This window comes from Oncorhynchus keta, unplaced genomic scaffold (assembly GCF_023373465.1).
Source record: "Oncorhynchus keta strain PuntledgeMale-10-30-2019 unplaced genomic scaffold, Oket_V2 Un_scaffold_14703_pilon_pilon, whole genome shotgun sequence".
In the NCBI taxonomy this organism is placed as follows: Eukaryota; Metazoa; Chordata; class Actinopteri; order Salmoniformes; family Salmonidae; genus Oncorhynchus; species Oncorhynchus keta.
In genome coordinates, this window is record NW_026290792.1 from 15,001 (window position 1) to 38,213 (window position 23,213).

Consider the following 23,213-nt stretch of genomic DNA (forward strand, 5'->3'; position numbering starts at 1 on the left):
CAGAGAGAGAGAGAGAGAGGACAGCATGTGGTGTCTCAGAGAGAGAGAGAGAGGACAGCATGTGGTGTCTCAGAGAGAGAGAGAGAGGACAGCATGTGGTGTCTCAGAGAGAGAGAGAGAGAGAGAGGACAGCATGTGGTGTCTCAGAGAGAGAGAGAGAGAGAGAGGACAGCATGTGGTGTCTCAGAGAGAGAGAGAGAGAGAGGACAGCATGTGGTGTCTCAGAGAGAGAGAGAGAGAGGACAGCATGTGGTGTCTCAGAGAGAGAGAGAGAGAGAGGACAGCATGTGGTGTCTCAGAGAGAGAGAGAGAGGACAGCATGTGGTGTCTCAGAGAGAGAGAGAGGACAGCATGTGGTGTCTCAGAGAGAGAGAGAGGACAGCATGTGGTGTCTCAGAGAGAGAGAGAGAGAGAGAGAGAGGACAGCATGTGGTGTCTCAGAGAGAGAGAGAGAGAGGACAGCATGTGGTGTCTCAGAGAGAGAGAGAGAGAGAGAGGACAGCATGTGGTGTCTCAGAGAGAGAGAGAGGGAGACACCTCTACCCAGAGGAGGACACACATGTGGTGTCATCAGGAGAGAGAGAGAGAGGAGGACAGCATGTGGTGTCTCAGACTCTCAACACATAACAGGGAGGTGACACCTCTACCCATCAGGTAGTAAGAGAGAGAGAGAGAGGACATCATACCTGGTGTCTCAATATATCAGGTACCTGGTAACAACTCTACACAGGCTACCCAGAGGAGAACGTCTAGACTCTCAACACATAACAGGGAGGTGACACCTCTACCCATCAGGTACCTGGTAACGTCTTCTAGACTCTCAACACATAACAGGGAGGTGACACCTCTACCCATCAGGTACCTGGTAACGTCTTCTAGACTCTCAACACATAACAGGGAGGTGACACCTCTACCCATCAGGTACCTGGTCTTCTAGACTCTCAACACATAACAGGGAGGTGTCTACCCATCAGGTCTAGACTCTCAACACATAACAGGGAGGTGACACCTCTACCCATCAGGTACCTGGTAACTAGACTCTCAACACATAACAGGGAGGTGACACCTCTACCCATCAGGTACCTGGTAACGTCTTCTAGACTCTCAACACATAACAGGGAGGTGACACCTCTACCCATCAGGTACCTGGTAACGTCTTCTAGACTCTCAACACATAACAGGGAGGTGACACCTCTACCCATCAGGTACCTGGTAACGTCTTCTAGACTCTCAACACATAACAGGGAGGTGACACCTCTACCCATCAGGTACCTCAGGTAACGTCTCTCAACACATAACAGGGAGGTGACACCTCTACCCATCAGGTACCTGGTAACGTCTCTCAACACATAACAGGGAGGTGACACCAGGTCTACCCATCAGGTACCTGGTAACGTCTTCAGACTCTCAACACATAACAGGGAGGTGACACCTCTACCCATCAGGTACCTGGTAACGTCTTCTAGACTCTCAACACATAACAGGGAGGTGACACCTCTACCCATCAGGTACCTGGTAACGTCTTCTAGACTCTCAACACATAACAGGGAGGTGACACCTCTACCCATCAGGTACCTGGTAACGTCTTCTAGACTCTCAACACATAACAGGGAGGTGACACTCTACCCATCAGGTACCTGGTCTACCCATCAGGTACCTGGTAACGTCATCAGGTCTGGTAAGACTCTCAACACATAACAGGGAGGTGACACCTCTACCCATCAGGTACCTGGTAACGTCTTCTAGACTCTCAACACATAACAGGGAGGTGACACCTCTACCCATCAGGTACCTGGTCAACACGTCTCTCAACACATAACAGGGAGGTGACACCTCTACCCATCAGGTACCTGGTAACGTCTTCTAGACTCTCAACACATAACAGGGAGGTGACACCTCTACCCATCAGGTACCTGGTAACGTCTCTCAACACATAACAGGGAGGTGACACCTCTACCCATCAGGTACCTGGTAACGTCTTCTAGACTCTCAACACATAACAGGGAGGTGACACCTCTACCCATCAGGTACCTGGTAACGTCTTCTAGACTCTCAACACATAACAGGGAGGTGACACCTCTACCCATCAGGTACCTGGTAACTTCTAGACTCTCAACACATAACAGGGAGGTGACACCTCTACCCATCAGGTACCTGGTAACGTCTCTCAACACATAACAGGGAGGTGACACCTCTACCCATCAGGTACCTGGTAACGTCTTCAGGTAGTAACTCTCAACACATAACAGGGAGGTGACACCTCTACCCATCAGGTACCTGGTAACGTCTTCTAGACTCTCAACACATAACAGGGAGGTGACACCTCTACCCATCAGGTACCTGTAACGTCTTCTAGACTCTCAACACATAACGTGACACCTCTACCCATCAGGTACCTCTTCAGACACATAACAGGGAGGTGACACCTCTACCCATCAGGTACCTGGTAACGTCTTCATCAGGTAGTAACGTCTCTCAACACATAACAGGGAGGTGACACCTCTACCCATCAGGTACCTGGTAACGTCTTCTAGACTCTCACACATAACAGGGAGGTGACACCTCTACCCATCAGGTACCTGGTAACGTCTTCTAGACTCTCAACACATAACAGGGAGGTGACACCTCTACCCATCAGGTACCTGGTAACGTCTCTCAACACATAACAGGGAGGTGACACCTCTACCCATCAGGTACCTGGTAACGTCTTCTAGACTCTCAACACATAACAGGGAGGTGACACCTCTACCCATCAGGTACCTGGTAACGTCTTCTAGACTCTCAACACATAACAGGGAGGTGACACCTCTACCCATCAGGTACCTGGTAACGTCTCTCAACACATAACAGGGAGGTGACACCTCTACCCATCAGGTACCTGGTAACGTCTTCTAGACTCTCAACACATAACAGGGAGGTGACACCTCTACCCATCAGGTACCTGGTAACGTCTTCTAGACTCTCAACACATAACAGGGAGGTGACACCTCTACCCATCAGGTACCTGGTAACGCCTTCTAGACTCTCAACACATAACAGGGAGGTGACACCTCTACCCATCAGGTAGGTCAACACATGTGACACCTCTACCCATCAGGTACCTCTCAACACATAACAGGGAGGTGACACCTCTACCCATCAGGTACCTGGTAACGTCTTCTAGACTCTCAACACATAACAGGGAGGTGACACCTCTACCCATCAGGTACCTGGTAACGCCTTCTAGACTCTCAACACATAACTGACACCTCTACCCATCAGGTAGTAACTCTCAACACATAACAGGGAGGTGACACCTCTACCCATCAGGTACCTGGTAACGTCTTCTTCTCAACACATAACAGGGAGGTGACACTCTACCCATCAGGTACCTGGTCTCAACACATAACAGGGAGGTGACACCTCTACCCATCAGGTACCTGGTAACGTCTACCCATCAGGTAGACTCTCAACACATAACAGGGAGGTGACACCTCTACCCATCAGGTACCTGGTAACTTCTAGACTCTCAGGTACACATAACAGGGAGGTGTCACCTCTACCCATCAGGTACCTGGTAACGTCTCTCAACACATAACAGGGAGGTGACACCTCTACCCATCAGGTACCTGGTAACGTCTTCTAGACTCTCAACACATAACAGGGAGGTGACACCTCTACCCATCAGGTACCTGGTAACGTCTCTCAACACATAACAGGGAGGTGACACCTCTACCCATCAGGTACCTGGTAACGTCTTCTAGACTCTCAACACATAACAGGGAGGTGACACCTCTACCCATCAGGTACCTGGTAACGTCTTCTCTCTCAACACATAACAGGTGACACCTCTACCCATCAGGAGGTGACACCTCTACCCATCAGGTACCTGGTAACGTCTTCTAGACTCTCAACACATAACAGGGAGGTGACACCTCTACCCATCAGGTACCTGGTAACGTCTCTCAACACATAACAGGGAGGTGACACCTCTACCCATCAGGTACCTGGTAACGTCTTCTAGTCTCTCAACACATAACAGGGAGGTGACACCTCTACCCATCAGGTACCTGGTAACGTCTTCTAGACTCTCAACACATAACAGGGAGGTGACACCTCTACCCATCAGGTACCTGGTAACGTCTTCTAGACTCTCAACACATAACAGGGAGGTGACACCTCTACCCATCAGGTACCTGGTAACGTCTTCTAGTCTCTCAACACATAACAGGGAGGTGACACCTCTACCCATCAGGTACCTGGTAACGTCTACCCATCAGGTAGACTCTCAACACATAACAGGGAGGTGACACCTCTACCCATCAGGTACCTGGTAACGTCTTCTAGACTCTCATAACAGGGAGGTGACACTCTACCCAACACATAACAGGGAGGTGACACCTACCCATCAGGTACCTGGTAACGTCTTCTAGACTCTCAACACATAACAGGGAGGTGACACCTCTACCCATCAGGTACCTGGTAACGTCTCTCAACACATAACAGGGAGGTGACACCTCTACCCATCAGGTACCTGGTAACGTCTCTCAACACATAACAGGGAGGTGACACCTCTACCCATCAGGTACCTGGTAACGTCTTCTAGACTCTCAACACATAACAGGGAGGTGACCCCTCTACCCATCAGGTGCCTGATGATATCTTATCCTGGCCTAAAAGCTGGTCCATCACTAACCAAAAGACAACATGCTTTAGTGTTACACACTGGACCTTATAACTGATTCAGAGGAGAGGGATGATACCTGCTGAATCTCAGTAGTAGTTCCTTATACACAGACAATATCTTACACACAATTCGCAGTTACTGATCGTCTGTTAAGCCATGTAGACAGACAGCATCTCACACTGGTAGTGAGGCTAACCCTCTATTATAGAGGTTCTGTTACATGTTATCTGATATTGTGTGAGTTAGTTTGGGTCTGTAACAGGGACTCTGAGAGGGGGGCATTCCTCACACTAACCTCCAGAATGGCCCTAATGAGGAGCTCAGTACAGTATGACACGGCTGTCTCTCAGTGGGAGTGTTCCCACGGTGGTCTGTTCAAACAATAGTCCCAGGAATAAAACAACCAGCACATTAAAACAATCTCCTTCAGCGTCTACTGTTTTTCAAATCTCAGTTGAAGCGCTTTAGTTCTGATTGTTTTAGTGAGAAAGACAGGTACAGCTGTAGGATCTTAATGTAACTAGGCAAGTAGGTTAAGAACAAATTCTTATTCACAATGACGGCTTATCGGGAAACAGTGCCTTGTTCAGGGGCAGAACTGCCTTGTTCAGGGGCAGAACTGCCTTGTTCAGGGGCTGAACTGCCTTGTTCAGGGGAAGAACTGCCTTGTTCAGGGGCTGAACTGCCTTGTTCAGGGGCAGAACTGCCTTGTTCAGGGGCTGAACTGCCTTGTTCAGGGGCAGAACTGCCTTGTTCAGGGGCTGAACTGCCTTGTTCAGGGGAAGAACTGCCTTGTTCAGGGGCTGAACTGCCTTGTTCAGGGGCAGAACTGCCTTGTTCAGGGGCAGAACTGCCTTGTTCAGGGGCAGAACTGCCTTGTTCAGGGGCTGAACTGCCTTGTTCAGGGGAAGAACTGCCTTGTTCAGGGGCTGAACTGCCTTGTTCAGGGGCAGAACTGCCTTGTTCAGGGGCTGAACTGCCTTGTTCAGGGGAAGAACTGCCTTGTTCAGGGGCAGAACTGCCTTGTTCAGGGGCAGAACTGCCTTGTTCAGGGGCAGAACTGCCTTGTTCAGGGGCAGAACTGCCTTGTTCAGGGGCTGAACTGCCTTGTTCAGGGGAAGAACTGCCTTGTTCAGGGGCTGAACTGCCTTGTTCAGGGGCAGAACTGCCTTGTTCAGGGGCTGAACTGCCTTGTTCAGGGGCAGAACTGCCTTGTTCAGGGGCTGAACTGCCTTGTTCAGGGGAAGAACTGCCTTGTTCAGGGGCTGAACTGCCTTGTTCAGGGCAGAACTGCCTTGTTCAGGGGCTGAACTGCCTTGTTCAGGGGAAGAACTGCCTTGTTCAGGGGCTGAACTGCCTTGTTCAGGGGAAGAACTGCCTTGTTCAGGGGCTGAACTGCCTTGTTCAGGGGCAGAACTGCCTTGTTCAGGGGCAGAACTGCCTTGTTCAGGGGCAGAACTGCCTTGTTCAGGGGAAGAACTGCCTTGTTCAGGGGAAGAACTGCCTTGTTCAGGGGCAGAACTGCCTTGTTCAGGGGCAGAACTGCCTTGTTCAGGGGCAGAACTGCCTTGTTCAGGGGCAGAACTGCCTTGTTCAGGGGCAGAACTGCCTTGTTCAGGGGAAGAACTGCCTTGTTCAGGGGCAGAACTGCCTTGTTCAGGGGCAGAACTGCCTTGTTCAGGGGCAGAACTTCTTTGTTCAGGGGCAGAACTGCCTTGTTCAGGGGAAGAACTGCCTTGTTCAGGGGCAGAACTGCCTTGTTCAGGGGCAGAACGCTTTGTTGCAGAACTGCCTTGTTCAGGGCAGAACTGCCTTGTTCAGGGGCAGAACTGCTTTGTTCAGGGGCTGGAACTGCCCCTTAACCACTCAGGCTACCTGCCTTGTTCAGGGGAAGAACTGCCTTGTTCAGGGGCTGAACTGCCTTGTTCAGGGGCAGAACTGCCTTGTTCAGGGGCTGAACTGCCTTGTTCAGGGGAAGAACTGCCTTGTTCAGGGGAAGAACTGCCTTGTTCAGGGGCAGAACTGCCTTGTTCAGGGGCAGAACGTTAGCTCTGCCCCTGGGCCAGCTCGGGATACGGTACTGGCCCAACGCTCTAACCACTAGGCTACCTGCTGGTTACTGGCCCAACTCTCTAACCACTAGGCTACCTGCTGGTTACTGGCCCAACTCTCTAACCACTAGGCTACCTGCTGGTTACTGGCCCAACTCTCTAACCACTAGGCTACCTGCTGGTTACTAGTCCAACGCTCTAACCACTAGGCTACCTGCTGTTTACTAGTCCAACATTCTAACCACTAGTCTACCTGCTGTTTACTAGTCCAACATTCTAACCACTAGTCTACCTGCTGGTTACTAGTCCAACGCTCTAACCACTAGTCTACCTGCTGGTTACTAGTCCAACGCTCTAACCACTAGTCTACCTGCTGTTTACTAGTCCAACATTCTATCCACTAGTCTACCTGCTGGTTACTAGTCCAACGCTCTAACCACTAGGCTACCTGCTGTTTACTAGTCCAACATTCTAACCACTAGTCTACCTGCTGTTTACTAGTCCAACACTCTAACCACTAGTCTACCTGCTGGTTACTAGTCCAACACTCTAACCACTAGACTACCAGCTGGTTACTAGTCCAACGCTCTAACCACTAGGCTACCTGCTGTTTACTAGTCCAACGCTCTAACCACTAGGCTACCTGCTGTTTACTAGTCCAACGCTCTAACCACTAGGCTACCTGCTGGTTACTAGTCCAACGCTCTAACCACTAGACTACCTGCTGGTTACTAGTCCAACGCTCTAACCACTAGGCTACCTGCTGGTTACTAGTCCAACGCTCTAACCACTAGGCTACCTGCTGTTTACTAGTCCAACGCTCTAACCACTAGGCTACCTGCTGTTTACTAGTCCAACGCTCTAACCACTAGGCTACCTGCTGTTTACTAGTCCAACACTCTAACCACTAGGCTACCTGCTGGTTACTAGTCCAACGCTCTAACCACTAGGCTACCTGCTGTTTACTAGTACTAGCCCAACGCTCTAACCACTAGGCTACCTGCTGGTTACTAGTCCAACGCTCTAACCACTAGACTACCTGCTGGTTACTAGTCCAACGCTCTAACCACTAGGCTACCTGCTGGTTACTAGTCCAACGCTCTAACCACTAGGCTACCTGCTGGTTACTAGTCCAACGCTCTAACCACTAGGCTACCTTCTGGTTACTAGTCCAATGCTCTCTAACCACTAGGCTACCTGCTGGTTACTAGTCCAACACTCTAACCACTAGGCTACCTGCTGTTTACTAGTCCAACGCTCTAACCACTAGGCTACCTGCTGGTTACTAGTCCAACGCTCTAACCACTAGGCTACCTGCTGTTTACTAGTCCAACGCTCTAACCACTAACTACCTGCTGGTTACTAGTCCAACGCTCTAACCACTAGTCTACATGCTGTTTACTAGTCCAACACTCTAACCACTAGGCTACCTGCTGTTTACTAGTCCAACGCTCTAACCACTAGGCTACCTGCTGGTTACTAGTCCAACACTCTAACCACTAGACTAACTGCTGGTTACTAGTCCAACACTCTAACCACTAGACTACCTGCTGGTTACTAGTCCAACACTCTAACCACTAGGCTACCTGCTGGTTACTAGTCCAACACTCTAACCACTAGACTACCTGCTGGTTACTAGTTCAACACTCTAACCACTAGACTACCTGCTGGTTATTAGTCCAACTTTTCTTTCTAAAAATGTAACTCACATCATTTTTTGGGACAACATATCCACTAGGCTCCCTTTTGTCTGGAGTCCAACATCTAACCACTAGACTACCTGCTGGTAATTTAACCAGTACAGTCTAACCAAAGGATCCTGCAGTTACAGTCCAATTCTAACCATTTCTAAGGCTACCTGCTGGTTATTAGTGGCCAAAGTAACCACTGAAAAATGTGAAACTACCTATAACTGGTTAGTAGTTTTCAATGCTCTAACCACTAGGCTACCTGTGGTTACTAGTCCAACAGTTCAAACCATCTAGGCTACCTGTGGTTAGTGGGAGTTTTCAGTGCCAACGCTCTAACCACTGTATATAAGGCTACCTGGGAGCTGGTTACTAGTCCAACGCTCTAATAACTGTGTGTTAGGCTACCTGTCTGTTTACTAAGTTACAAACGCTCTGTAACCACTAGGCTACCTGCTGGTTAAGTCCAACGCTCTAACCACTAGGCTCAGCAAACAAAAACTGATTTAAGATCCCAACACTCTAACCACTGTTCATTCTACCTGCTGGCATTTATCTAGTCCAAGATAAAATAACCACTAGACTACCTGCTGGTTACTAGTCCAACACTCTAACCACTAGGCTACCTGCTGGTTACTAGCCCCTCCAACGCTCTAACCACTAGGCTACCTGCTGTGTTACTAGTCCAACAGTCCCCCCACTAGGCTACCTGCTGTTTACTAGTCCAACACTCTAACCACTAGACTAACTGCTGGTTACTAGTCCAACACTCTAACCACTAGCTATAAACTACCTGCTGGGGTTACTAGTCCAACACTCTAACCACTAGGCTACCTGCTGGTTACTAGCCAACACTCTAAGTTTGCCCCACTGAGGCCAGGCCTGCTGGTTCCCTAGTCCAACTGAAGGGAGGTCTCTCAACCACTAGACTACCTGTCTCTGGTTGGGATGCTGGAGAGGGGATTCCAGACACTCTGAAAACACTAGTCACTAACTGCTGGTTACTAGTGTGTGTGTCTAACCACTAGACTACCTGCTGGTTACTAGTCCAACACTCTAACCACTAGGCTACCTGCTGGTTACTAGTCCAACACTCTAACCACTAGACTACCTGCTGGTTACTAGTCCAACACTCTAACCACTAGACTACCTGGACAGACGACCCCCCCATTATTAGGACTTTTCTTTGAAGAAAATGTAACTCACATCATTTTTGGGACAACATATCAACTATTCCCTTTTGTCTGGAGGATACATCTAAGCACACACCCTTAATTTAACCAGTATAGTTGTAGCAAAAATGATCCTGCAGCAACAGGATTTTAACATTTCGTTTGTAAGGTTGTGGTTGGTTTGATCGGTGGATAGGTTTTTTGCTGGTTGGTTGAAAGTAAGCCAGATGAAAAATGTGAAACTGTGTGTATAACTGTGTGTTAGTGGGAGTTTTCAGTGCTTTGATGTAAATTACAAAGTTTCATCTGCATATAACTGTTGTTGGGTGGTGGGAGTTTTCAGTGCTTTGATGTGGGTGGTTACAAAGCTCATCTGTATATAACTGTGTGTTAGTGGGAGTTTTTCAGTGCTTTGATGTAAGTTATAAAGCTCATCTGTATATAACTGTGTGTTAGTGGGAGTTTTCAGTGCTTTGATGTTGGTTACAAAGCTCATCTGTATATAACTGTGTGTTAGTGGGGAGTTTTCAGTGCTTTGATGTAAGTTATAAAGCTCATCTGCATATAACTGTGTGTTAGTGGGAGTTTTCAGTGCTTTGATGTAAGTTACAAAGCTCATCTGTATATAACTGTGTGTTAGTGGGAGTTTTCAGTGCTTTGATGTAAGTTACAAAGCTCATCTGTATATAACTGTGTGTTGGGTGGGAGTTTTCAGTGCTTTGATGTAAGTTACAAAGCTCATCTGCATATAACTGTGTGTTAGTGGGAGTTTTGCAGTGCTTTGATGTAAGTTACAAAGCTCATCTGTTATAACTGTGTGTTAGTGGGAGTTTTCAGTGCTTTGATGTAAGTTATGGGTGGCTCATCTGCATATAACTGTTGTGTTGCTGGGAGTTTTCAGTGCTTTGATGTAAGTTACAAAGCTCATCTGTATATAACTGTGTGTTAGTGGGAGTTTTCAGTGCTTTGATGTAAGTTACAAAGCTCATCTGTATATAACTGTGTGTTAGTGGGAGTTTTCAGTGCTTTGATGGTTGTTACAAAGCTCATCTGTATATAACTGTGTGTTTGTGGGAGTTTTCAGTGCTTTGATGTGCTGGTTACAAAGCTCTTCTGCATTTCCTGCAGCACAGGAAAGTTCTCAGTTTGTTGCTGGGTGGTTGGTTGGACAAAAACAAAAAAGTGATCAAATTAAGATCCCACATCAATCCTAACACTAATCTGTTCATTCAGTACCGTTGCCTTAAAAAAAAGTTGGCATTTCATCTAGCAAGATAAAATAAAATAGATATATACCATCCATGTTTCCTTAACAAAGGAAGGTAATCACAAGAATGGGTCACAGCATCCACAGTGTTAAATATATATATACCATCCATGTTTCCTTAACAAAGGAAGGTAATCACAAGAATGGTCACAACATCCACAGTGTTAATACACACAGGCCCCTCCATCAGGCTCAGTTGTGTCACACCAAACAGGATGTTTCTCTCAGAGGTGTCACATCAAAACAGTCCCCCCTTCAGGCCCCTCCATCAGGCTCAGTTGTGTCACACCAAACAGGATCCCCTCTCTCAGAGGTGTCACGGTCAAAACAGTTTGGTTCAGGCCCCTCCATCAGGCTCAGTTGTGTCACACCAAACTGGGTGGGATCCCCTCTCTCAGAGGTGTGTTCACATCAAAACAGTCCCCCCTCCCCCCTTCTGTGCTGATATTTGTCTGCATCTAAAACAGTCTGATTACTCAAGCCATTTGTACTCAGCTATAAACTGTAGCAAAGCTGGGGACCACCAGGGAGTGTCCAGACACCCACCCAGGGCTGAATCGTAGCGCTACCTGCCAAAGCCAAACGTTACATGGTTGCCAATCTGAGCTAAGTTTGCCCCAGACTGAGTGTCCCCAGGCCTGCTTGGTCACCTGCTGTCCCTGTTGCTCCACGGGGACTGAAGGGTTGGTTGTTTGGTCTCAACCCTGTGTGGGTGTTCCTCACGCCTGTCTCTGTTTGGGATGCTTGGTTGGTTGGGGATCCCAGGACGGTTGGTTGTTTGGTTGCTGGGTGTTTGGTCTCATGTATGAAAACAGTGTGTCATCTCATATAGGTCAGTGTGTGTGTGCGTGTGTGTTTGTGTGTGTGTGTGTGAGTGTGTGTTTGTGTGTGCTGTGTGTGGTTGTGTGTGTGTGTGTGTGTGTGTGTGTGTGTGTGTGTGTGGTGTGTGTGTGTGGTGTGTGTTTGTGTGTGTGGTGTGTGTGTGTGTGTGTGTGTGGTTGTGTGGTTGGTTGTTTGTGTGTGTGTCTCAATCTTTCAGATGATGGTTGCTGGTTGGTGTTGGTTGCCACACCAGGTGGACAGTTGACCCCTCACACATATAGAAGGTGACAACCTCACTGCTGGGTGTAATAATGGAGATGAGTGGTTGGAACACTATAACATTCTGACCTACTAACGGTCTGGGCTATAGTTCACTATGGCTGAACCTCTACAGGAAGTTTGAATCACCCCATTGAAAATGACAGGAGATTAGTGCAGTAATGAAGGTTCTGGTTGTTCTGTAGTTCTGCCTGTCCAACTACGGTTGTCAATTTGGTTGTTTGGAAATGGGTGGGTGGTTGGTTGCTGGGTGGTTGTTTGGTTGCTGGGTTGGTTGGTTTGATGTTTGGTTTCTGGGTGGTTGGTTGTTTGGTTGCTGGGTGGTTGGTTGGTTGTTTGGTTGCTGGGTGGTTGGTTGGTGGGTGGGTGGTTGTTTGGTTGCTGGGTGGTTGGTTGGTGGGTGGGTGGTTGTTTGGTTGCTGGGTGGTTGGTTGGTGGGTGGGTGGTTGTTTGGTTGCTGGGTGGTTGGTTGGTGGGTGGTTGTTTGGTTGCTGGGTGGTTGGTTGCTGGGTGGGTGGTTGGTTGTTTGGTTGCTGGGTGGTTGGTTGGTGGGTGGTTGTTTGGTTGCTGGGTGGTTGGTTGGTGGGTGGTTGTTTGGTTGCTGGGTGGTTGGTTGGTGGGTGGTTGGTTGTTTGGTTGCTGGGTGGTTGGTTGCTGGGTGGTTGGTTGTTTGGTTGCTGGGTGGTTGGTTGTTTGGTTGCTGGGTGGTTGGTTGTTTGGTTGCTGGGTGGTTGGTTGGTTGTTTGGTTGCTGGGTGGTTGGTTGGTTGTTTGGTTGCTTGGTGGTTGGTTGTTTGGTTGCTGGGTGGTTGCTGGGTGGTTGGTTGTTTGGTTGCTGGGTGGTTGGTTGTTTGGTTGTTGGGTGGGTGGTTGTTTGGTTGCTGTTGTTTGGTTGCTGGGTGGTTGGTTGTTTGGTTGCTGGGTGGTTGGTTGTTTGGTTGCTGGGTGGTTGGTTGCTGGGTTTGGTTGGTTGTTGGGTTGCTGGGTGGTTGGTTGTTTGTTGCTGGGTGGTTGGTTGGTTGCTGGGTGGTTGGTTGTTTGGTTGCTGGGTGGTTGGTTGTTTGGTTGCTGGGTGGTTGGTTGTTTGGTTGCTGGGTGGTTGGTGCTGGGTGGTTGGTTGTTTGGTTGCTGGGTGGTTGGTTGCTGGGTGGTTGGTTGTTTGGTTGCTGGGTGGTTGGTTGCTGGGTGGTTAGGGTTGTTTGGTTGCTGGGTGGACACACACACATTTTGGTTGCTGCAGCATATTGGATGATCCCCAGTCACCCACCACCACATGATACTGTAACCACCCATCATGAGGTTACACACCTGGCCTATGAATTAAAGCTGATAACAGGTCCCAGGTCGAGAGACCACCACACTCAAAACATCCCCAGACCACCACACGGTCCTCCCCCACCACCACAAACACACTCCATCCCCAGCACCACCACACTGGTGTTCCATCCCCCACCTGTGATATTATAAACTGTCACATCCCCAGACCACCACACACCACCACCACCACACTCCATCCCCCATCCCCACCACCACCACATCCCCAGACCACCACACTCCATCCCCACCACCACACCACCACACACCATCCCCAGACCACCACACACCACCACCACCACACTCCATCCCCAGACCACCACACTCCATCCCATCCCCAGACCACCACACACCATCCCCAGACCACCACACACCACCACCACCACACTCCATCCCCAGACCACCACACACCACCACCACCACACCATCCCCAGACCACCACACTCCATCCACCCACCCCCACCACCACACACCATCCCCAGACCACCACACACAACCACACACCACCCCACCACCACACTCCATCCCCAGACCACCACACTCCATCCCCACCCCCACCACCACACCATCCCCAGACAACCACCACCACCACCACCACCACCACCACACCACTCCATCCCCAGACCACCACCACCACCACCACCACCACCACCACACCACCACCATCCCCAGACACCACCACACACCACCACCACCACACACCATCCCCAGACCACCACCACCACCACCACCACCACCACACCACCACCACCACCCCACACACCACCACCACCACACACCATCCCCACCACCACCACCACACCACCACCATCCCCAGACCACAACACCAGACCACCACACACCACCACCACACACCACCACCATCCCCACACCACCACCACCACCACCACCACCACACATCACCACCACCACCACCACACACCCCACCACCACCACACCATCCCCAGACCACCACCACACCATCCCCAGACAACCACCACATCCCCACCACCACACATCCCCAGACCACCACCACACATCCCCACCACCACACACAATCCCCAGACCACCACCACACAATCCACCCCACATCCCCACCACCACCATCCCCAGACCACCACCACCACCACACACAATCCCCAGACCACCACCACCACACATCCCCACCACCACACCACCACCCCACCACCACCACCATCCCCACCACCACCACCACCATACACCACCACCCACACACACCATCCCCAGACCACCACACATCCCCACCACCCCACCATCCCCAGACCACACACAATCCCCAGACCACCACACCATCCCCAGACCACCACAACACATTTTGGGGGGATTGTGTGTGTATTGTTTATTTGATGTTATTGTATAAAACGAGATAATACTAGACTGTTGGAGATAGAAACACCAGCATTACTACACTGTTGGGGCTAGAAACACCAGCATTACTACACTGTTGGAGATAGAAACACCAGCATTACTACACTGTTGGAGATAGAAACACCAGCATTACCACACTGTTGGAGACAGAAACACCAGCATTACTGCACTGTTGGAGCTAGAAACACCAGCATTACTACACTGTTGGAGCTAGAAACACCAGCATTACTACACTGTTGGAGACAGAAACACCAGCATTACTACACTGTTGGAGACAGAAACACCAGCATTACTACACTGTTGGAGCTAGAAACACCAGCATTACTACACTGTTGGAGCTAGAAACACCAGCATTACTACACTGTTGGAGATAGAAACACCAGCATTACTACACTGTTGGAGACAGAAACACCAGCATTACTGCACTGTTGGAGATAGAAACACCAGCATTACTACACTGTTGGAGCTAGAAACACCAGCATTACTACACTGTTGGAGACAGAAACACCAGCATTACTACACTGTTGGAGACAGAAACACCAGCATTACTACACTGTTGGAGACAGAAACACCAGCATTACCATACTGTTGGAGCTAGAAACACCAGCATTACTACACTGTTGGAGACAGAAACACCAGCATTACTACACTGTTGGAGACAGAAACACCAGCATTACCGTACTGTTGGAGACATAAACACCAGCATTACTACACTGTTGGAGGTAGAAACACCAGCATTACTACACTGTTGGAGATAGAAACACCAGCATTACTACACTGTTGGAGACAGAAACACCAGCATTACTACACTGTTGGAGCTAGAAACACCAACATTACTGCACTGTTGGAGACAGAAACACCAGCATTACTACACTGTTGGAGATAGAAACACCAGCATTACCACACTGTTGGAGCTAGAAACACCAACATTACTGCACTGTTGGAGACAGAAACACCAGCATTACTACACTGTTGGAGATAGAAACAACCAGCATTACCACACTGTTGGAGCTAGAAACACCAACATTACTGCACTGTTGGAGACAGAAACACCAGCATTACCACACTGTTGGAGATAGAAACACCAGCATTACCACACTGTTGGAGCTAGAAACACCAGCATTACTGCACTGTTGGAGACAGAAACACCAGCATTACTGCACTGTTGGAGATAGAAACACCAGCATTACCACACTGTTGGAGCTAGAAACACCAACATTACTGCACTGTTGGAGCTAGAAACACCAACATTACTACACTGTTGGAGATAGAAACACCAGCATTACTGCACTGTTGGAGCTAGAAACACCAGCATTACTGCACTGTTGGAGACAGAAACACCAGCATTACTACACTGTTGGAGACAGAAACACCAGCATTACCACACTGTTGGAGCTAGAAACACCAGCATTACTGCACTGTTGGAGATAGAAACACCAGCATTACCACACTGTTGGAGCTAGAAACACCAACATTACTGCACTGTTGGAGCTAGAAACACCAACATTACTACACTGTTGGAGATAGAAACACCCAGCATTACTGCACTGTTGGAGCTAGAAACACCAACATTACTGCACTGTTGGAGACAGAAACACCAGCATTACTACACTGTTGGAGACAGAAACACCAGCATTACCACACTGTTGGAGCTAGAAACACCAACATTACTGCACTGTTGGAGATAGAAACACCAGCATTACCACACTGTTGGAGCTAGAAACACCAACATTACTGCACTGTTGGAGCTAGAAACACCAACATTACTACACTGTTGGAGATAGAAACACCAGCATTACTGCACTGTTGGAGCTAGAAACACCAACATTACTGCACTGTTGGAGACAGAAACACCAGCATTACTACACTGTTGGAGACAGAAACACCAGCATTACTACACTGTTGGAGATAGAAACACCAGCATTACTACACTGTTGGAGATAGAAACACCAGCATTACTACACTGTTGAGATAGATAACATCTGCTAAAGCATTACAACCAATCAACTTTATTTTGATTTGATCCCTGTCTTGTTTTTCTAGTGGGCACAGAGGAGTGAATGACTTGGTGTTAATCTTGATGTCAGATATCCATATAAACGTTTCACTGCCCTCATGAAAACGAAACCCTATTGAGTTACTACCAATCGCCACAGAGAGAGTCTATATGTACCGCGTGGATTCACTGTGCAGTCCGTTGACTACTTAGTGGAAGGTAAAGGAAAAGGCATGTGACGACTGCAGAGGCCTGTGACTGCCTATAACAGTGTTACACCAGTCTATAAGAGGGTTATGATCATCTAATACCACTGAATCACTATCATTTCATCATCAATATCCCCAGGAGGTGAAACACACAGCACACACACATACGAGTAAGGAATGGAGAAGGGTGTTTATGCACATTCTGACACTCATAGAAACACCACTCTCACATCTTGTGTATTTACTGTCAGTGAGTGGTGAAGGTGGTGAGGAGTTGGAGAGAAACACCAGCATGGAGAGGACTGTGGAGAGGAGAGCAGAGGAGAGGAGAGGAGAGGAGAGGAGGAGAGGAGAGAGACAGAGGATTACTACAGTTGGAGACAGAAACACCAGCATTACCACACTGTTGGAGAGAACACCAGCATTGGAGAGGAGAGGACACCAGATTAGGACAGGAGAGGAGAGGAGAGGAGACCACACTGTTGGAGGAGAGGAGAGGAGAGGGACTGTTGGAGAGGAGAGGATAGGATAAGGATAGGATTAGGAGAGGAGAGGAAGGACCAGGATTAGGAGTTGAGAGAAGAAAAGAGAAGAGAAGAGAAAGAGGAGAGGAGAGGAGAGGAGAGGGAGAGGAGAGGGAGAGGAGAGGAGAGCAGCAGAGGAGTGGAGAGAAGGAGAGGAGATTACTACAGTTGGAGTGGAGAGAAGAGACACTGTTGGAGAGAGAGAGGAGAGGAGACTACAGTTGGAGTGGAGTGGAGAGGATAGAGAGGAGAGAGAGAGGAGAAGAGAAGAGAAGAGAAGAGAAGAGAAGAGAAGAGAAGAGAAGAGAAGAGAAGAGAAGAGAAGAGAAGAGAAGAGAAGAGAAGAGAAGAGAAGAGAAGAGAATTTAAAGAGAAAACATCCTATTGAGTTACTAAGAGATTCACTGTGCAGAATAGAAGAGGAGAGGAGAGGAGAGGAGAGGAGTCTAGGAGAGTGTTACAGGAGATAAGAGGAGAGGGAGAGGAAATGAGAGGGAATATCCCCAGGAGGTGAGAGGAGAGGAGAGGACAGGAGAGGAGAGAGAGAATAGAAGGAATGGAGAGGGAGTTTAGGACAGGAGAGGACAGGAGAGGAGAGGAGAGGAGAGAAGAGGAGTGGAGAGGAGAGGAGAGGAGAGGAGAGGAGAGGAGTGGGAGTGGATAGGAGAGGAGAGGAGAGGAGAGGAGAGGAGAAGAGAAGAGAGAGAAGAGAAGAGAAGAGAAGAGAAGAGAAGAGGAGAGAAGAGAAGAGGAGAGGAGAGGAGAGGAGAGGAGAGGAGAGGAGAGGAGGAGAGAGAGGAGAGGAGAGGAGAGGGAGAGGAGAGGAAATGAGAGGAGAGGAGAGAGGAGAGGAGAGGAGAGGAGAGGAGAGGAGAGGGAGAGGAGAGGGAGAGGAGAGGAGAGGAGAGGAGAGGCGAGAGAAGAGAGGAGAGAAGGGAGAGGAGAGAGAGGAGAGGAGAGGAGAGGAGAGGAGAGGAGAGGAGAGAGAGGAGAGGAGAGAAGAGAGAGAGAGGAGAGGAGAGGAGAAGTGAGGAGATAAACCACCATGTTCCCAGATCCTGGAACATTTCCTGCTTGATTCATTATGATGGAACACTAAAAATGACTGGGAATTCTGAGATACTAGATTTTCTAAGAAACCTGACATTAAAAGAGCAACATGTGTTATAGAGAGTTGAAAATAATAGGACAGCGATTGATGACATGATCTCTAAGGCATCTGTTGGTTCAGGATCATTTGGTGCATTTATTTGGCAATCAACCAGTAAGGTCAGTCTTATGTGATTAACTATAACATAACTGGAGAACACAGTTGATTAGGTTTGGTTTTACCTCTGCCAGTAACAGGTGTAAAATAGCAGTAGGAAAAAGAAGATACGACAACAATCAGCATTTCCATGTTTGTATTTTAATCGTCTATAAAAGTCCAGAGTGGTATATGTGTCCAGTCAGTTGGTTCCTCTGTTACTTAACACAACTCATGCTGGTTCGTTCATTTGAATCCATTCCAAGGATGGACTGAAGCCAGCATAATATCAACCTCAAGTAAAAGGGCATTTGTCTTGGCTTTCACTGGCCTCTATATTTAACACAGTGCCTACAGTTCAGACACTCAGCCTGGACAAGGTATTTGCAAACACATTTTTTTTCTCACCCATACACACACATGAAACAAGGGTCAGAAGTGTTGAGATTGGTAGAAGTGAAGAAATAAAACACACAAAAATAAACACACACACACACAGCCTTAATGCCAGCCACGGTGTGTATTACAGCTGTGTTCCTGGACTAGCATAGTGCATGCTGGGTAAAATGAGATGGCCAAGACAGTAATAACACAACCAGATGGACTATCATTCAGAGAACCATGGAGAGATACAATCTGATAACTGATCAGAGAACCATGGAGATAGACAGTCTGATAACTGATCAGAGAACCATGGAGATAGACAGTCTGATAACTGATCAGAGAACCATGGAGATAGACAGTCTGATAACTGATCAGAGAACCATGGAGATAGACAGTCTGATAACTGATCAGAGAACCATGGATATAGACAGTCTGATAACTGATCAGAGAACCATGGAGATAGACAGTCTGATAACTGATCAGAGAACCATGGAGATAGACAGTCTGATAACTGATCAGAGAACCATGGAGATAGACAGTCTGATAACTGATCAGAGAACCATGGAGATAGACAGTCTGATAACTGATCAGAGAACCATGGAGATAGACAGTCTGATAACTGATCAGAGAACCATGGAGATAGACAGTCTGTAACTGATAACTGGAGATCTGATAACTGATCAGAGAACCATGGAGATAGACAGTCTGATAACTGATCAGAGAACCATGGAGATAGACAGTCTGATAACTGATCAGAGAACCAGACAGAACCATGGAGATAGACAGTCTGATAACTGATCAGAGAACCATGGAGATAGACAGTCTGATAACTGATCATGGAGATAGACAGTCTGATAACTGATCAGAGAACCATGGAGATAGACAGTCTGATAACTGATCAGAGAACCATGGAGATAGACAGTCTGATAACTGATCAGAGAACCATCAGAGAACCATGGAGATAGACAGTCTGATAACTGATCAGAGAACCATGGAGATAGACAGTCTGATAACTGATCAGAGAACCATGGAGATAGACAGTCTGATAACTGATCAGAGAACCATGGAGATAGACAGTCTGATAACTGATCAGAGAACCATGGAGATAGACACTGATAAGATCATGGATGGAGATAGACAGTCTGATAACTGATCAGAGAACCATGGAGATAGACAGTCTGATAACTGATCAGAGAACCATGGATGGATAGACAGTCTGATAACTGATCAGAGAACCATGGAGATAGACAGTCTGATAACTGATCAGAGAACCATGGAGATAGACAGTCTGATAACTGATCAGAGAACCATGGAGATAGACAGTCTGATAACTGATCAGAGAACCATGGAGATAGACAGTCTGATAACTGATCAGAGAACCATGGAGATAGACAGTCTGATAACTGATCAGAGAACCATGGAGATAGACAGTCTGATAACTGATCAGAGAACCATGGAGATAGACAGTCTGATAACTGATCAGAGAACCATGGAGATAGACAGATAACTGATCAGAGAACCATGGAGATAGACAGTCTGATAACTGATCAGAGAACCATGGAGATAGACAGTCTGATAACTGATCAGAGAACCATGGAGATAGACAGTCTGATAACTGATCAGAGAACCATGGAGAACAGTCTGATAACTGATCAGAGAACCATGGAGATAGACAGTCTGATAACTGATCAGAGAACCATGGAGATAGACAGTCTGATAACTGATCAGAGAACCATGGAGATAGACAGTCTGATAACTGATCAGAGAACCATGGAGATAGACAGTCTGATAACTGATCAGAGAACCATGGAGATAGACAGTCTGATAACTGATCAGAGAACCATGGAGATAGACAGTCTGATAACTGATCAGAGAACCATGGAGATAGACAGTCTGATAACTGATCAGAGAACCATGGAGATAGACAGTCTGATAACTGATCAGAGAACCATGGAGATAGACAGTCTGATAACTGATCAGAGAACCATGGAGATAGACAGTCTGATAACTGATCAGAGAACCATGGAGATAGACAGTCTGATAACTGATCAGAGAACCATGGAGAGAACCATGGAGATAGACAGTCTGATAACTGATCAGAGAACCATGGAGATAGACAGTCTGATAACTGATCAGAGAACCATGGAGATAGACAGTAACTGATCAGAGAACCATGGAGATCAGAGAACCATGGAGATAGACAGTCTGATAACTGATCAGAGAACCATGGAGATAGACAGTCTGATAACTGATCAGAGAACCATGGAGATAGACAGTCTGATAACTGATCAGAGAACCATGGAGATAGACAGTCTGATAACTGATCAGAGAACCATGGAGATAGACAGTCTGATAACTGATCAGAGAACCATGGAGATAGACAGTCTGATAACTGATCAGAGAACCATGGAGATAGACAGTCTGATAACTGATCAGAGAACCATGGAGATAGACAGTCTGATAACTGATCAGAGAACCATGGAGATAGACAGTCTGATAACTGATCAGAGAACCATGGATATAGACAGTCTGATAACTGATCAGAGAACCATGGAGATAGACAGTCTGATAACTGATCAGAGAACCATGGAGATAGACAGTCTGATAACTGATCAGAGAACCATGGAGATAGACAGTCTGATAACTGATCAGAGAACCATGGAGATAGACAGTCTGATAACTGATCAGAGAACCATGGATATAGACAGTCTGATAACTGATCTCCCTTTCATTCATTTGTCAACCATAATGATTTATTTTTTAATGTTTTATTTGTGACGAGCTGGTTTACATACAATGAGGCTGCAATAGCCTTTATACAGAACAAATATACAGCATGGAGCGTTGTGACGTCTCTATGTCTAGAATATCCCTGCAGGCCGATTGGTTAGCCAACCCTAGAGAAGTGAGTGGTCACTTGGGATAGGATAGTGAAGTGGCCAACCAGTGGAGCCGCTGTGCCCCTCATCACCAGATCAAAGGACTAATTGACCCTTTGACACTCAACAGGGGAGTGGACAGACAGGACAAATGACAGATCTGTCTTCCTGCAGCAGTTCATTTCCTCCAGATGGAACTAGTCTGTGAACTATATTTGGAGAATGAAATTTCGATTTGTTGAAAAATGTTTACTGTCAAAAACTTCGTTTCCCGCCCGAATTAAGCACATTTATATAGACTCCATTTGCATCTAATTGTAACCAATTCGCAAATAATAGACATCCTTTTCGTTTGCAATAACACATTTACGTTAATATCATGATAATTAATAGTGCAGTACAAAATCGCGAAAATCGAATAAATGTATCAAATAAAACAATGATTTGCTCATTTACAGTAGTGACTTCATGGGCCACCAATGTGTGGTCCTGACATGCAATACAGTGTGATGAGAGAAAAACACGTTAAACGCTCTGCTCCAAAATATATGTGATCTCACTTTATCAATTGGTTATTGAACTATATCAGTGAGTGAGTTTGTGGTTGTGGTTGGTTGTGGTTATGTTTTGGCCTGAGCCTGCCCTTTTCCATGGGGTCGTCTCTTCACTGCGATCTAAACCCGTCCGTCTGTTGTTGGAACTGACTGATTGACTAACGGAACATCGTGCCACTCCCATTCAAACAGTGATGAGTCAATCCCTGTGTTAAATTCAAAGTGAAACCATAAAAGTAGCTGTCCTGTAAACGAAAGGGAATAGCAATGATTAATGGAAAATAACTTTAGTGTCTTGTGTGTAACGGGAATCCACACAAAGAAAAATGCAAAGGAATAGAAATGATCAGGTTTAAGGAAAGATACATGAAAGCGCATCTGGTGTGTTTTTAAGTAATGTTCAAAACGGGAAAATATGCTTACATTCAAACTGCTTCATTAAATTCATGTGGTTTTGACCACCTCGATCACATATGACCTGTACACTATTTCACAATGATTAGGCTTCGTTCAACATTTATCAACTAGGCTACTTCATTCAACAACAGCAAAACATGACTATTTCATAATGTCTTGCACATAATAACTATATTCATATCAGAAAGCATAACAGAATAAATATACACGTTGATTTTAAATTGTTCCAATGTTTTAACAAACAGTTTTCTTGAACTTTCGGACAGGCATGGTGAATCTCCTGACACTCCCTTCAGGCCTTCGCTCATTGGTCATCTCAGATAACAGTCCGGGTAAAGACACGCCCACTGGAGCATCAGGCCTCTTTATATGCAGCCC

At 47.2% G+C, this 23,213-nt stretch overlaps 1 long non-coding RNA gene across 3 annotated transcripts; it reads right to left on the minus strand.

Annotated features, from left to right (window-relative positions):
- Window positions 1-7,282: 7,282 nt before the first annotated feature.
- On the minus strand, window positions 7,283-7,869 carry LOC127927507 (uncharacterized). 3 transcript variants are annotated; one of them, XR_008127821.1, is made up of 3 exons: window positions 7,757-7,868; window positions 7,439-7,555; window positions 7,283-7,360 (listed from the first exon to the last, which is right to left on the minus strand). It is a non-coding gene; the product is annotated as an uncharacterized LOC127927507 (long non-coding RNA). The 3 variants fall into 3 exon arrangements; XR_008127822.1 differs by having other exon boundaries at window positions 7,310-7,399; window positions 7,757-7,869; XR_008127820.1 differs by having other exon boundaries at window positions 7,310-7,399; window positions 7,439-7,594.
- Window positions 7,870-23,213: the final 15,344 nt, after the last annotated feature.